This window comes from Accipiter gentilis, chromosome 4 (assembly GCF_929443795.1).
Source record: "Accipiter gentilis chromosome 4, bAccGen1.1, whole genome shotgun sequence".
Classification (NCBI taxonomy): Eukaryota; Metazoa; Chordata; class Aves; order Accipitriformes; family Accipitridae; genus Astur; species Astur gentilis.
In genome coordinates this window covers 577,162-592,779 of record NC_064883.1, presented here as the reverse complement: position 1 = coordinate 592,779, position 15,618 = coordinate 577,162, and positions in this window count along the sequence as shown.

Sequence of the window (15,618 nt, the reverse complement as noted above, 5' to 3'; positions counted from 1 at the left end):
CACAGCGGGAGCGAGAGGCCTGTGTCCTTGGTACCCTTGGGGTGTCCTTGCTAGCGCCGAATCCTCCAAGCACGAGGAGGGGATGTACTAACCCCATCCCTGGGATCCCGTAGAGCGCAAACAGCCCCAGCGCCCCGACACCGGACGTTGGGCAAAATCCAGTCCTTTTCTGGGAGCACGCGGTGGCGGGTACCGTCTCCTCCGGGGTGTCACGCACCCAGGGAAAGGGCCACCCCCTCCCAGGGGGATCCAGAGCTGCTGCTTTTCCCAGCAGGAGACTGAAAGACCTGACAGCACTACTGGAGCGAGGGCTGGGGGAAAGCGTGCCACCAAGCGACACCGCGTGACCTACCTTCGTGCCCTCGAGGTCCTTTTCCTATTTCTGCCTCGCTCTGGTCAACGCAGTGAACAGAAGCGCGGGCAACGGTCACAAACGCATTTGCCATCTGGCGCAAGGAGGCTGCGGCTGCAGCTTGGTCCCCGCTTGGCTCGGCTGAATCAACTTGTTCTTCTTCCCCCACCGGAAAAATACTGTTGAAAGCCAAGAGCATTTGCACCCGCAGAGAATCTTGCAGCCCATCTGCAGAGAATTCCCCAAATATTTGGGGCCACCTCTCCCCTTTCACCTCCTAGATGCGAGTCTCCTCCCCGATTTGCAACCCCGTCCCACCGGCACAGCGGCTCACCCCGTGGGGATCGCCACGGCCACAAGCTCCCCACGCCCCTGGCCCAGAGGTGGGGGATGTCAGCCATCGGTGCCAGCTCGGCGGGTGCCCCTGGACAGTCCCCCCGGCCCAGCACGGCTCCCCCCTCACCCACACAGGTCTGCAGAGGGCTCCATGTGGCTGCCTCTTTGACCCCCGGGTCTTCCGCATCCAGTGGACAACCACCGACCTGCCTCCACCGGCCACCGCCACGCTCAGCCAAGGCGCCGCTTCTCTGCCAGGTGCTGCCCTGTGGGGTGCCGGGGGCTGCGGGGCCCCCCAGGGCCAACCATGATACCTCACACCCTACAAAAATCAGAGGAGTGGGGTGGCCCCAGACACTCTGGAGCTGCCAGTGTCCATCCCTGGCTACCAGCACAGCGAGGGGCAGCTGGCACAGATCAACATCCCCAGCACGGCCACCCCTGTGGGAGCAGCCCCGGGCGGCGATGTCCACACCAGCCCCTGCGCTGCCACCAACAACAAAGCCCTTGGGGACACTGCAGGCGACCTTGCAGTGTCCGAGGAGATGGTCCTGGAAGAGGCCCTAAGGCTCTTCGGTTGCTCCCTGGATGGAGTGGGGGTCAGCCAGGATGCTCCCAGCAGGAGCTCCGTGCCCGAGGACGCTGGTGACACCAGCACAGACACCCCAGACCGCGACTTCAGCTCGCTCTCGCTGCCTGAGGAGATGCTCACCCCCGACTACTGCATCCCCGAGCTCAGCGACGCCATGCTGAGCCTCAAAATACTCAACGGCGGCGGGATGGAGCCCCAGGAGCCGTGGCAGGATGCGGGGATGGACCTGCCACCGTCCCCACCTGCCACGGCCGGCAAGCGGAGGAAGAGGCAGGCGCAGAGCTCCTTGCCAATGGCACCCAGCAAGCGCAGGGCTCTGGCAGCCAACGTGAGGGTGTGTGTGGGGGTGGGGATTAGACAGGGGTGAGAGGGATGGAGATGGGGGGAGTGGGGGGGGTGGGAGAGGAGGGGTGGGGTATATGGCAGGGGGGGTGGGCGGGGGTGGCTAGGGAGGGGTTAGACCAGCTTGGATGGGACCTTTTCTCTTGTCTTTTCAATTAAAAGCTGTTTCTCTAGAACCGCTCGGTGCCTATGTGGGAGGGGGAGGGAGCACAGGGGGCATCAAGAAACAGCCCCCAAGAGGTGCAAAAGCCCCACTGAGCCCCAAATCCGAGCCAGCAAGCCACGAGGGGAACCCAGCCACCCCCAGGGCCCAGTCACCACCAGCGGGGCAGGCGATGGTGGGGGGGGGACGGGAACGGGAACAACTCCCCTCTCCCCTTCCCCAGGGGAAGCAGCCCTTTGGTGGGGAAGCCAGGACAGACAGGTCCCTGCAGGACTCACGGACACGGCCCCATGCAGAAAGCAGCACAGTGCCCCTGCGACAACGACAGACCTTCGGGGCCGGGGGGGACACGGGCACACACGTCAACAAGGGCTGCAAGGCCTTCGTCTTGAACACCACCAGCGTCCCCTCCAGTGGGGACAGGGCTCGGTGCACAGCCCTTCAAAGCCTCAAGACCATCACGGCCTTCCTCGGGTCCCACTGACCTCAGCCCCCAAGAGCCCAGCTTTGCCTCACTAACACAGCAAAATAACCCCAAATCACCCTAAGAATGGCGAGGGAGGGAGCTGCAGGCCAGGCAGGGACCCTCCTCCACTTCTCTGGCTGCACCTTGGGCAGCTGTAAGACCAGCAAGGAGGGAGAAAAAATCAGAAGGAAAAAAAAAATAAAATCACTGCACCGGCCAGAAAGTGCCTGAAAACTTCATCCCTCTTCATTGCCCATTTCCCATGCGAGCTCCACAACCTGGGAGCAACGCAGCCAATAGAACCTTCGAGAAGCAGACTCACAGCCTGCTGCAGCTGGCCCTGCTCGAGCAGCCGAGGTGGGCTGGATGATCTCTAGAGGTCTCTTTCAGCATCCATTCTGTGCTGCTGTGACTCTGTCTCTATCATGGTTTAAGCTATAAAAATGAGAGCTATAAAAATGGAACGCTGTGTTAAGAGCACAAGGCTCTGCTAGCAACGACCTTGCTGTGGCTCCTTGCTGTGCTGAGCCCAACCGCGTTTTTAAGAGTAGATTCTTAGTGTGAGCAAAAGTGTGATTATTTTATTTTGTAATTTATGTAAATAAAGTGTGTTTGGTTTGTTTTTTTTTTTAAATAAGACTCTTCCAGAGCTCAGGTCAGGCTGAACCTGAGGGAAAGGGGCAGACCCTTGCAGAGGGCAGAGCCACATCATGATAGGGGGGCCAGCAGGATCAGGGGGCCATGCGACACCCCCTGCTCACGTCCTGCCGGCTCCAGGAAGATGGTTGCACAAAGGACTCGGGGCGCAGCTCCAGGGACAGGGGTTTGGTGACCTGGCTCCAGCGCCTCTGGGGCCAGGGGCTAGGAGCTGTCGGGGGCTTCGGAGCTGTCGGGGGCTTCAGGGCTGTCAGGGGCTTCGGGACTGGGGGCTGCAGCCCTCCGCTTCAGAGGGACGATGCAGACGCTGTTCTTGGCCTCTTTGACTCTCCACCACCGGCCAAGCCTGCAGATGAGAGAGATGGGGGCTACCCTCCGCCGAGCCCTTGGAGGAGCAGGGGGGGGCTGTGCCCCTGGGCAGCACCAGGGAGGGGGGACAGTACCGGTGCTGCTGTCCAAGGCCAGCCACCAGGAAGTCACCGGCTGCAGAGAACTTGAGGCTGTTAACAAAACCCACCTGGAAGGGACAGGGCAGGGTGAGGGGCTCTGGCAGCCTCCTCCTGCCGCCCAGGGAGGGGAGCCCCTGCCCAGAGATGCCCCAAGCCCAGCTCCAATCCCCCACCTCCCCATCCATACCAACGGGATGTCCCAGAGGGGCTCCAGCTTCCGAAATCCCTCACCGCACTTCCAGAGCTTCACGCTGGCGCTGTGGGAGCCTGGGGCAGAGAGAGAAGACTGCCATGCACTCCCACCCAGGTAAGGGAGCAGGACGCCCCCCTCTCCACACCCCCACTCCAAAGCAGCTGCCACACACCTGTAGCCAGGAGGTCCCTGTTGCGCAGGGCGGCCACTGCTGAGATCCAGTATGGCTGCTGCAGGCCCTGGGCATCCTGCATGCCATGTGCCTGCCGGGCCAGTGCCAGCGGCTTCTTTTTCGTTAGCCCCCACAGGGCTAGGGACCTGCCAGGGAGGGAAGGGGCGAGGGGGCCGAGGGGGGCACCGCCTGCGCACCCCAGGCACCACCCCGGCCCTGTGCTCACCCGTCATCGGCGCCTGACACCATGTGCTCCTCACTGATGAACTGGATACAATCGATGGAGCCCCTGTGAAGAGAAGGGGCAACTGCCATCAGTTATGAGCATGCTTTGGGATCCTATTTAGGAGACAAGGGCTCACCGGGGCATCAGCATCCCCACAGTGCCGGCAGGCTCCTAGTGATGCTTGGCACCTGCACACCGCTGCCCCAGCCTGACCCCCCTGCCTCCCCCTGCCTGCAGCCCCCTCTCCCGCCCCAGACCTACTGGTGCCCGTAAAACACAAGCTGCGACTCCTCCGGGATCTTCCAGAGCCGCACGGTACCGTCCCGGCCCCCTGCCGTCACACAGCACTCCCGGCTCAGGCTGTCCAGCCCCGTGATGACATCCTGGTGCCCGAACCTGGAGAAGGAGATGGCAAAGTGCTGTGGCAAGCAGGGCCCTCTGCTACCACAACTCCCCCGGGCCTGCTGGCTCTTGTGACTTCTGACATCCCCAGGCAGGAGTGGCTGCGCAGCTTGCGGTGCGGGCAGGAGGCAGAGCTGCCCTTCCTGCTGGGGACGTGGAGGGGAGGATGCTGCTGGAGTCAGAGCATTGGTGGCTTTGTAGCTCCCGAGCTCGGCCACGTCAGCCCAAAGCAGCACAGGATCCTTGGACGGTGGGAGGCAGAAAAAGGGATTCGCCCCGGCGTGGCCCCGCAGAGGGGAGGGAAGGCTTCAGTTTCAACTTTGGCTTCAGCTTTGGCGTGGCCTTCTCCTTCCCTCTGTTTCAACAGCCCAGCAGAGCAGCTGGTGCTTTGTGGCAAAGATGAAGCGCGTGGACAGGCGTTGTCCTAGACCACTGGAAAGAGTGGCTGTCCTGCCACTCTCCGGAGGCTGCCGGGTCCTCCTCCAGCTGAGGTGTCTCCTTTCCTGTTAGACCTCAGGAAGAGGAGATACCCCAGCCTGCAGAGCATCCTAGGGCTGGGGCTCCAGCGTTGTCTCTGCCTGAGCAGAGTCCTCGCTGGGAACTGAGTGTGACCTCATCCGTGCCCTTGTCATCTGTAAACTCAGCCGTGGTAGGTTAAACCTCGACTTCAGCCTTCCTCGTCCCAGGATGAGGAGTGTCTGAGTTGCCAGGGAGGAGACCAAGGGGCTGGTGTCTTTGCTTGGGCCTTGAAGGACTGTGGGGACAAAGCAGCAGAGGTGAGGTGACAGCCCCATATCCCTTCCAGGCAGGGCACATTGCACCTCACGATTCCCAGGGCCAGGAGGGAACCAGGGGGCAGATGGCTCAGCTGGAAGCTGCTGGTTAGGAATACGCCCCTCCCGAAACACCCCTCTTCCCACAGATGTGCTGGGAGCAGAGCCCCCCTTGCCCAGGCTGGGGGGGGAGCTCCATGCCAAGGTCCTTCCTCCTCCCCGCTGCCCTCACTCACTCTCTCTGATGTACTTGTGCTCGTTCTTGTGCTCATCCACATCCCGTCCAAGGAGTCCTGGGGGGACACAGCATGTCAGGGACCCACTGGCCATCAGGGACCCACCAGCCAGCCTGTCTGGCCACACAGCTCCCTGGGGAGGGCTGACCCCAGGGTGCAGCATCGGGGAGGGGATGGATGAGCCTCCTGCCAGCCCTACCTGTACAGGCAGGAGTGGGAGAGAGTGAAGGGGTGCCCCACAGGTCCTGCACTGGGACACAGGGACCCTGGCAGAGAAAGGGACCCTGGGGCTAGGGGCTCACCGATGAACCTGACAGCCTCCAGCCGCAGGGACTCCTGCGGGCTCCGCAGGTAGGTCTGGCTCTTCCACAGGTAGTACGTGGCCCTGCTCCTCTTCCTGGCCAGCTGGAGAGAAGGGTGCAGAGTTGGCACAGAGATGGCCCCCCCGTTGGGCCATCCCTCCACCAAGGACCACCCTTCTTCTCCCCAGCAGGACATTCCCAGCTCTCCGCTCTCCGCATTGGGGTTTGGAGGGAGCAGAGGGCTCCCAGGCAATGCTAGGGTGCCATCCTGGTGGCGGGGTCCCCTTTGGGACCCCGGAGGTGAGGACAGCCTGGAGCAGAGCCTGTTCCAGGAGGGTGCATGCAGCTGTGGGGACACTGCCCTTGGTCCCCTCTGCTGGGCACGGGCAGGGCTTACCCAGGGCAGATCCCAGGGGTGTTCGGGCTATGCTTACCAAGCACTCGCAGATCCTCCATGCCTGCGCCGTCTCGGCCGGTCGCACCAGCTGCCTCCACTTCAGGAACTGGCCAGCGCTGCGGAGGGCTTCCTGGGAGGCCTGGTGAGCAGCACAGATGCTACCACCACCATGGGGGGCACAGGACCCTGTGTCCTCCCTCCTGGTGGGGCTCAGAGCCTGTCCTGGCCCATGCAGGGAAGACGCACCAGCTGGGGACTGATGCTGCCAGCAGGTTCAGCACCCCAGGGGAAGAGGAGGGCAGCCACCCTCTCTGGCTGGAAGCCTGTCGGGGCTTCAGCGTTTCAGCTTTGGTGGCCCCAGGCTGCTGCGGAGCCGTAGTCCAGTCTCTGGGGCTGCAGGGACCCATGCCAGGGGCTGTGTGGAGGGAGCTGGGTGGGAAAGGGACCCACCTGCCCATCCACCAGGCAGCAGGAGGAAAAAGGCAGCAGTGGGCAGGGAGGGGGGCTCTGCCTGTTCCTAGGGACTCAACAAGCTAGACCTCACAGTGCAGTGTCAGCATTGCCCTCCCCAAAGGACCAGTCAGGTTGGGAATCCCACCTTGGCCACACTCTCGTCCTGGTCATGCAGGTGAAAGAGCAGCGGCAGCAGGCTGTCCCACACCACCTTCTTCATCTTCTTCTTTTCAGCACCCACCACGAGCCCCATTGCAATTTGGAAGAGATGGATGGAGAGCTCCCGCACCGTGTCCAGCTCCTGGGGGAAGAGGGGAGGAGGACCTCAGCCACAAGCCCATGGCAAGCAAGGGGCTGACATGGAGACAGACATCCCCAAAATGGCTGCAGGCAGCCCTGCTGCAAAAGGCAGCGAGCTGCGGCAGGCAGATGGTCTGCCCAGGGAGACTGGGGTCTCCGGGGCTGAGGGCCAGAGAGGGAGGCCCTGCAGAAGGCTGGAGGATGCTGCCAGAGCAGGGTGTGCATTGGTGGGGCTCAGCACGCCTGCTGCCATCCTGCCACCACTGTCCCCCGCTGCGGCAGGGAGGCCGAGCCGGAGTGAGTCCTTGGTGGGGGGTTTGTGACACAGCACGGAGCCACCAAGGGCAGCAATGGGGTCTGGGGACTGCAGGGCAAAGCATCCCCCTGCAGAGCACAGGGGCTGCAGTGGGAGGCGTGAATGGAGGTGCCCAGGAAGGGGGACATGGGGCTCTCCCCCAGCCTTACATTGTTGAAAAGCAGCAGGAGCTTTCCAGCCAGTGCCAGGGCAGTGAGGCTGAGTCTCTTCCCCTCCAGCAGCCAGAGCATGTTGCCAAGCACGGGCAGGGCCGCGGCGCTGGCATCACTGTCATCATCCAGCAGCTGGTCCATAACGTACGGCAGCAGGATAAGGGCTTTCCTTTCCTGTGTGAGACATGCCACCTCCTTTTTGTAAAGGAGCCACCGATCACAGGGGTGAAAACCCTCTCCACGAACACCGGCCTCCCCACTGGGTTCTCTGCAGGCAGTGCAGGTTACGAGGGCAAGGTCCCGGCAGACAGGGCTCACCAGCATGCCCATGGGAAGAGCAGGGCACAGAGGGGGAGGACAGACGGCACTGGCTCCTTGCCAGCCCTTCGGCTGCCCCCTTCTCCACCAGACCCCCCTGGATAGGCTGGTGGGTGACTGGCGCTGCCTGGAAAGCTGCCCAAGCTGCCAGCAGCCCCTGCCATGGCTGCTGTGTTTCACCCTGGGGCTCAACACCTCATGGCCAGGCCCTGCAGACCCCACGCTCAGGCCGGTTGCTCTGCCGCCAGCATCCCTGCTGGGACGTGCTGGCAGTGGGAGCCCGTTCCCGTCAGCACTGCTGCTTCTCTCCTTGGCATGGCACAGCCATGGGGCAGAGGGCCGGGGAGGCAGGAGAGCTGGCAGCAGCCAGCACAGCCCACAATGCCCAGGAAAGCCTGAGCTGCCACGTTACCCACTGTTCCACCCTGGGCTGCTGTCCCGGCTGCCCCCTACTCACTGTGTCAGGCCTCTCGGTGAGCCTGAGGATGGCCCTGAGCACCAGGCTGGGCATCCCCAGGCACTGGCTCTGCAGATAAATGGGGAAGATTTCCAGGGCACGGACCAGCTCTTCACTGATGTTGGTAAAGTCCAGCATCTGAAACACAGGCAGTGGGAGCTGCTGAGGTGTGGTGCTGGCTCCAACCATCAGCTCAGGACAAGGACGCAGGGCAAGACCAAGCCCAGACAGAGAGAGGCAGCAGGGATTGCAGAGAGTCCCCGTGCCCCACACCACAGCACATTGCTTGCTCATCTGCTCCTCCATGGTACCAACCAGAGCCCACCCACTGCCCCAGCTTTCCCCACAGTGGTGGGCATGGGAGAACCGAGCATCGGGGGGAGCTTGGAGTGGTGCCATCAGGCTCACCTCAATGAAGAAGACCATAGCGACCATCTGCCAGGTGGGGTCCTCTGTCCTGAGGAGCTCTACCAGATGGCAGAAGATGGCGGAGCGCAGGCGCCTTGGCATCTTCATCATCTCCCTGACGGGGAAGGAGGCACTGTCAGGCCTGAGCCAGGCAGGCACATCTTTTGGGGGTTTGCACCAGCCTGGACATCGCCAGTCTGTACCACTTTCTCCAAGTAATGGGGACCCCACTGCCATCAGCCCCAAGGGAGGGGGTGGCATGGGGTACCCTGTCCCCAAGGAGCAGGGAGAAGGGGCTCTCACCTGGCGATAATGCGCACTCCCATGAGGTGGGTCTGGGAGCTGAGCAGGGTGTCCCAGCCACCCTGCGCCTCGATGGCCAGTACCTGGTTCTCAAAACCCATGCTGCAGAGCAGCACTTTCATGGACTGCACCGCAGACCTGCACAAGGAGAAATGCTTAGCTCCCACCCTGGCTTGGCTCCGGGTGGTTGGCAGGGATGAGAGGAAAGGGATGGAGCACCTGATGGGAGTGAGCTGATCCTGTCGGTGCTCCGTCCAGAAGATGTGCACTTCCTGCAGCGTCAGCTCCGTGGTGAATGACGCTTGGAAAAGCAGCGCCAGGAAAAGCTGGGGGAAAATTGCCTCCACCTGCCACAGGCAGACAGACTGCAGGAGGATCTCGCTTATCGCCCTGGTTGCCTGCAGAAGACACCCGGACGCTAAGATGTCCCCTCATCCCTGGGGAGGTCAAGCCTTGGGGCGGGCAGGGAAGGGGAGCAGGGGCCCCGGACAGCTGAGATCAGCCCCGGAGGTCAGCAAGGCTTCGTCCAGCAACTCACAGCCAGGGAGAGGATGCGCGGGTTGTCCTTGGTGGAGGTGGAGGTCTTGCGCAGTGACTGGTTCACCAGCAAGCTGAGCAGCTCCCTCAGCACCTTGTCCGCAGCCCGGAGGTCAGACATCATCGCCCTCCACATGGCCCTGGCGACACTGCAGGGACACGGGGCTCTGTCAGCAGGGACACCCCAGAGGATGGCCGGGCTGAAATCCCTCGGGAGGGTCTTGGGGCCCCTCTCCTAGTGTGAGAGGAGCCCCCAAAGGCTGGTGGTCCCCTTACCGGGTGCACGTCGGGGAGCACTGCAGCAGGCTGGCCACCAACTCCCTGGGGTGTTTGCGCACAAGCACCACCAGGGCCCTGTCCAGGCTTTTGCGGGCTACCACCGCCCTGACGGAGGGCCGGCTTCTGTAGATGGCCCACACGACGTTCAGCACCTGGAGGGGAGACACGGGTGGGAGTGGGGATGTCAGCATGGTGAGCGCGGCCATTTCCCCAGCTCCTACTGGGAGCTGCTTCCGTTCCTAGTGCGGTATGCCAGCTCGAGACGGCATCAGTGCTAGCCAGGCACAGAGCCAGGGGAGGAACAGTCCCCCAGTGGGCTGGAGCATCAGCTGTGCCACCCATGGGCTATTCACCTGCCCCGGCTGGAAGGCACGGTCCGCCACAAGGACATCCACCATGTGGGCAGCCAGCCTGATGCTGTAGGCGCTTGGGTGTCTCAAGCTCTTGATAGCCATGAGGATGATGTCTGCCTGGTCGGAGGACTGGAGGTATTTTGTGAACATCTGCAGGATGAAGGAGAGGAGGGGAGATTTGTTGCCTCACCCAGAGCATCACCCAGAGCATCTTGACTGTGCAGTGAGAGCGGGGCACGGAGCCAGGCTGAGCTGGGGAGGAGACTGATGGTGGGCATCAGGGTCCCGCAGGGGACTGAAGCTCCCTGAGGGCCTTTGCCTAGCCCCTGCTCAGGAACAGCGTGAGCCCCTATCATCCCCACGCATCGGGTGTCCCTTCACTCACACTGAGCCAAAGGCACTTCTTACCAAGAAGATTTTGCGGGTGTGGCTGATTTTCAAAAGCTGCCAGGGCTTCATTGCTTTCCAGTCCTCCTGGAGCTGCAGCTGCTCTGTGCCATGCAGCCAGGGCCACCTGCCTGGGGGGGAGCAAAAACGGGGTGCTTAGAGAGAGGGTGCAGAAGTGGAAGTGCAGTCTGAGAGCATTGGGCAGAAAAGTTGCTGACAAAGAAAAAGGGCACCAGCAGATACCCAGGGAGGGTCCAGGGCTATTGTGAGCGGGGGCAAGGCAAAATGACTTTTCAGACTGCAGGCAGGCAGGCAGGTTGGATAAGGCTTTCTCTCGTCAAGGAGAGTGGCCCCTGACTGCCCATGCCTGGGGGATCCAGCCTGACACAGCTTGTCTTACTTCTCTGCTGCAGGACAAATGTGTGCAGGTGATAGAGAGCTTCTGCAGCCTCAGGACGCATCCCCTTGTCCTTGCAGGTGCAACAGAGGGTGAGGTGCCCCACCAGCTTCCCCAGCATTACAAACTGATGTGTCTTGGAGCACTGATGCCTGCGGACTGTGGCTTGGGCAAAGCAGGGGCAGACCTGGGGGAAGAGAGGCAGTGTGAGCACAACGGGAGCCCCAGCTGCTCCCAGAGCAGCTAGGCAGCAGCCAAGAGCAGGGCAGGGCTGCCGGACCCAGGTTCCTGCCTGTGCCCGGGGCAGCCCTGCCCTGCCCTGCCCTGCCCTGCCCTGGGAGAGAGCATCGATGCCCGGGGCAGCCCTGCCCTGCCCTGCCCTGCCCTGGGAGAGAGCATCGACAGGACAGGGGCAGGGCAAAGACCCCTGCTCCCGACCTGCTGGCTGGGTGCCCAGCTTCCCTGGGAGGTGCCGGGGCTCAGGGGCACAGGGACAGGGCACTGGGGCTGCCCAGACCAGGAGCTCGGTACCTGTGGCAGGGAGTAGGTGGTGATGAAGTTCACCAGCCTGGCGATCCGTGCCATGGCCCTCTCCTGCACCTCTGCCAGCTGGGAATCGGTGAAGGGCAGCAGCAGCTGGGAGGAGAAAAGCTGCTGGTGTGCCAGGGAGGTGGCATGGCACAGCATGGCACAGCCAGGCTTGCTCTGGCGCAGTGCCTGGGATGGGGCATGTGTCCTTCTTGCCCCTCACAGCAACCTGCTGCGGGCAGGCAGGTCACTGCATCCCGCTTCTGCTGCTGCCTCTGCTGCCTTCCATTCACTCCCCACCAAAAAACATCCCTCTGCCTCCCACCCAAGGACTCCAAGGCTTTGGGGTGACCACCTCACTGGGGACCTGTGGTGGGGGCTCTGGGATATGGCCCATGGTGAAGCTGGAGGGGGAAAGCCCCAGGGCTGGGCTCCCCTTGCCAGACAGGCAGGTCCATCTGGGAGGCAGTGTTGGGGAGGACGGGCAGCGGGCAAGGCTGCAGAGGTGGCGTGGGCTGGGGCAGGAGAAGGGGCTCTGGCGGGAGCCAGGAGGCAGGGGGGTGGGGGGGGGGCATGGCTGGTAAGGAGAGACATTCCCTGCCCCCCTCCTTGCACCAGGTGCTGGGGGTGGGCACCGCTCAAGCCAGGGGTCACTGCCCATGGGGACCCTGTGCCAAGGTCAGACCTCCAAGATGTTCTGCAGCTCCACGATGCCAAGGGTGCCGGCACTGCGTACCAGCACCTGCAGCATGCTGTCCATCGTGGCCAGGGTCTGTGAGGGGGACAGAGTCTTGGGGGCAGCCCTGGAAGCCTGGCAGGGGACGGCCGTGGCCCTGCGGTGCCCAGGAAGGGGCCTCGCAGCCAGGGAACTCCCCATGGTTCACCCCCTGGCACACCTTGGAGTAGAGTGAAGCATCAGGGCCCTGAGTGTCCTCCTGAGGAGGCAGGTGGAAGATGTTGCAGAAGCAGGCATACAGGAGGCTGTTCTTCTTCTCCTGCAGAAGCAGCCCCGCTCTGCTGCGGGGACAGAGGAGGAGGCAGACCCTGGGCTTAGAGACCTGAGCTGAGCCCCATGCCATGGGGGACCCCTCAACCCTCCATCACACTGGCACTTGCCTTTGCGGGGAAAACCCTGTGGCACCCCCTGCCCTGTTCTCTGCCTCCCTCTCAGACCCAGGACTGGGGATGCCCCCCACCTGGGACCGGTGCCATCGGGGCCACCAAGCTGGGGGCTGGGGCAGGTACCTCATGGAGATGATGGCCAGCATGGCTTGCTGCTGCACCATAATGCCCTGGGGGCCAGCGGGCTCCTCTTGCAGCAGCACCTGGGGAGCACAGCAGCGTGGGACAGCTCAGGATGGGGCAGTTTCCTTCGCCCAGCAAGAGCCTGTGGGGCTGGCAGAGCCCAGGTGCCCCCATCCTGGCACCCAGTGGTCCCAAGCCCCATGGCTGGAAGGGCTGTGCCCATCACAGAGCCACAGGCTGGCCAAGGGACCTGCAAACATCCAGCCAGGCCGCCCAGGTGGCTTTGGAGCATCTCCAAGGATGGAGACCTGGAGCAGTGCTCATCCGCAACCCCCCTGCCTGGCCAAGCTCTCATCTGCCCCCGGGGCTGTGTCGCTGCCTGCTGCCCCTGCCCCTGCCCCTGCCCCTGCCTCAGCCTGACTGGCCGTCCCCTCACCTCGATGGTCTCCACCACCTCCGGCTGGCAGAAGTAAAGCATGTCCCACGCAGCGGAGTCCACGCTGGTGGTGCTGCAGACGGTGCAGATGGAGGCCAGAAACCTCAGCTTCTGGGCCTCTTGCTGCCAGCCAGGGAGGAGACAGACAGACAGACAGTGTCAGGGGGGAGAGACAGCCAGGTGGGGGGCCCAGCACAGCCCCCAGCACCTTCTGAGCACGGGACAGGGGCCGAAAGACAGGCTGGGAGACACGGGCACAGCCTCATAGAAGTGGCCACGGATACCTTTGGTCTGCTCCTGAGGAAGGCTCGAATGATGTCCAGGGTATTGTCTTCCTCCCTGGGCAAAGCCAAGGCAGAGCAGCACAGATCTGGCCAAGAGAGAGCAGGAAGGGCTGGGGGGCAAGCAGCAGGGAAAACCCGAGCCCTCTGCCCAGCTCCCAGGGATGCCACAAGCCCTTGCTCAAGGCTGGGACACCGGTGTCCCCTGTGTGCCCCAGGAGAGAGGGTGTGATGCTGGAGGGCAGCACAGGGAGGGGGCCCTGCTGTGGTCTGGTAAGGGATGCGCTGGCACCAGGGCACAGGGAGAGTCCCTGTCCCAGAACGCCAGAACAGAGCTCCCTTCCCGGCCACTGCGCTGTGGGAGCTCTGATGCCAGCCTGGCTGGGGGATGTGAGCCTGGCCCAGGACAAGGCAGGGCAGGCTGGGGAGCCCCCTGCTCCACAGCACCCGCACACTCACCTGCCCGCAGCAGCTGGACCTCGGACATCTCATGGGGCTTTGGCCTGGATCTGGGAGCCGGGGCAGCTCCAGCCTTCTCCACCCAGGCCTGCCTAACGTGGCCAGGGGGTCTCTCCGCCATCCTGCAGGAGGGAGGGAGGAAAGGGGTGAGGAGGACCCCCTGCCACCCCAGGGGTGGTGGGGGCAGAGGTGGCTGTGCTCAGGGGCTCCTCGCTCCCATCCTGTCCCAACACTGTCCTCCCAGACACTGCGGGAGCAGGGCTGGCTGCCACAGGGTGTCGCAAAGTACCCCAATGTCACTCCCCTAAGCCCCCTGATCCCCCCTCCCCAGAAGCCCTCTGGCTGTCCCGGAGCACATGGACCCCTCCTCGCCCTGGGGGGACGGGACTGGCTCCCTCTTCCTCCTTCTCCCGCTATGGGGCTGGGGTTTGTCTGTATGGGGGCATCCCCCTTGTCGCAGACACCCCTCTGTCCTCTGTCCCTTCCCTCCCAGGGCCTGGTGCCACCCCCACCTATGGCCAGGCCGAGCCGGGGAGCAGCCCCCAGCCCCTCAGGCACGCCGAGGCTCTTCCCTCGTCCTCAGGAGGCGCAGGACAAGGCCCGCCGGGCTCCCCTCGCTCGAAGGCAGGTGGGCACACCGGGACACCAGAGGCCTTCCTGTGCGCTCAGCCACAGCGATCTGCGACCGTTGGGGTCTGCTGGGTTGCCCTGGTTACGGCTGCCGCGGCAGGCGGCAGGGTTCCATCGGCCGTTCGCTGGCACGAGGGAGGGGGGGAGTCCCCCCTCCCCCCCTCCCCGGGGCCTACGCCCCCGCTGGGCTCAGCCCGGGCCTGCTGGGTCGTCTGAGCGGGCGCGGGGGCCCGGGCCGGGGTGCTGGGGGACGCGCTACGCCCGGGGTGGTGGGGCCGGGAGCGAGGTGGCGTGGGCACAGAGGGGTCGGTGCGTGGGGACGGGCGGGAGGTAAGGCGAGAGGCCGGTGGGCAGCGGGAGGCTGCGGGTCGGGCCGTTGCGGCGAGCTCGGCCCAGCAGCGGGGAGCAAGGCGGACGGCAGCGGCGGCGGGGCCGGCAGGTGGGTACGGGCGGGAAGGGGACGGGAACGGGGGAGCGGGGGAAGAAGGAAGGAAGGAAGGAAGGAAGGAAGGGGGAAAGGGGAGGGGGAGAGGGGTCTGGTGATGGGTCAGGGATGGGGTCGATGAGGGGGTCAGGGATGGGGTCAGGGATGGGTCAGGGATGGTCAGTGAGGGGCTGGGGGCCACTTGTCTGGGAGGTCCAGCCGTGGGGTGGGCGCAGTGATCAGCTGGGTGGTGCCGTTCAGGTTTGTGCAGCCTGTGCGGGTGTAGCGTGGTTTGGAGTGATGGGGGGGTGCAGGCAGGGTGGGCTGCGCTGTGCAGGGGTGCAGTCTGTTTTGGGTGCTGGGGGAGGTGCCCTGGACAGACGTGTCATTCATGCTGGGGAAGCAGAACCAGGCGCTGGTGAGCCGGTGCAGCGGTTCCTCCTGCGCAACATTCTTAGGAAAACTCTCCTTTTTCTTTCCTTTTCCTTGCTCCTTCGCTTCCAGATCTCCGTGGTCGCAGTTTGTGCTGCCTCACCTCCAGCACAGCGTGCAGAATGAAACGACGGTCACAGAATTCGTCCTCCTGGGGTTCTGCAGCACCCCAGCCCTGCAGCGCTGCCTCTTTGGCCTTTTCTCTGCCCTCTGCTCTGCCACTCTGATGGGAAACGCACTTGTCTTTCTGCTTATCTGCCTGGACTACTGCCTCCCCATGTACTTCTTCCTCTGCCACCTCTCCATCGCGGACATCTGCTACGCCTCCAGCAATGTCCCCCGTATGCTAAGGAGCCTCCTTGGACAAGGCAGAACCCCCTCCTTTGCTGGGTGTGGGGCACAGAGCCATCTTTATTTAATCTTTGCACTTACGGCGTGCGTGCTGCTGGCCATCATGTCTCACGT